Source organism: Alligator sinensis, unplaced genomic scaffold (genome assembly GCF_000455745.1).
Source record: "Alligator sinensis unplaced genomic scaffold, ASM45574v1 scaffold485_2, whole genome shotgun sequence".
NCBI lineage: Eukaryota > Metazoa > Chordata > Crocodylia > Alligatoridae > Alligator > Alligator sinensis.
The window spans coordinates 2,162,844-2,163,594 of NW_005842069.1; the positions used below are offsets into that span (position 1 = coordinate 2,162,844).

The following is a 751-nucleotide window of genomic DNA, read 5'->3' on the forward strand; positions in this document are numbered from 1 at the left end:
CCAAATCCCTGACCTCATTAAACAGATCCCAGTATGATTTACCCCACACAACTTGATGCTCCCAATAAAAGAGAAGAAAAAATCCAGGAACAATTTGCATACATTTTATTGTAAAAATCCTGAGCTAGATGAATATAAATTTTAGTTAGTTTTTAACTGTAGCTAGAAATGAACAGTTAAGGCATCTTGTAACTCCATCTGCCCTAAAGGAAAGAGACCAAACCAGTGTTTAACACTCCCTAACCAAGTGCACTAGAGTTCAAGCTGCCATTGGCAACCTTCAAAATATCTTTTAATCATTGTGGGAGACAGATCCTGCCTTTGATTTTTCTACATACTTTTACTAAGTGGCTTTAAATTGTCAAATTCTGGTACCACAGGAAAATACTTTGGGTTGGTCTTATTTTTCATTTTCTGGCCCCAGCAACTGAGATCCATTAGTTCTGTGGCTGTTTTATTGCTCAGGTGGAAGCTTGTCATCAAAGAGTTGGAACATGCTTTCTGGTAATGGCAGAAATTCCCCAAGTCTTGAGGTCTCTGTGTGAGGGTAGATGCTCGGGCTTTTTTTGTCTGTATGAACTTTCTTGATACTGTGTCCTCACATAGATGTTGAATAGACATGGGCAGATTCTATTGCACCCAACATACACTTTCCAAATCCATTAATGCAGCATTTCTTTCATGGGGGGGACAATGGATTCTTCAGTTAGATACAAAGTGATGTCAAGAGGAGTCAGCTGCAATCATCAGC

At 39.1% G+C, this 751-nt stretch overlaps 1 protein-coding gene across 4 annotated transcripts in view; it reads left to right on the forward strand.

The window, feature by feature from the left end:
- Positions 1 to 751, forward strand: part of LOC102381138 (cadherin-18) — a 469,255-nt gene that overhangs the window by 66,109 nt on the left and 402,395 nt on the right. The gene's annotated exons all lie outside the window — the stretch shown is intronic.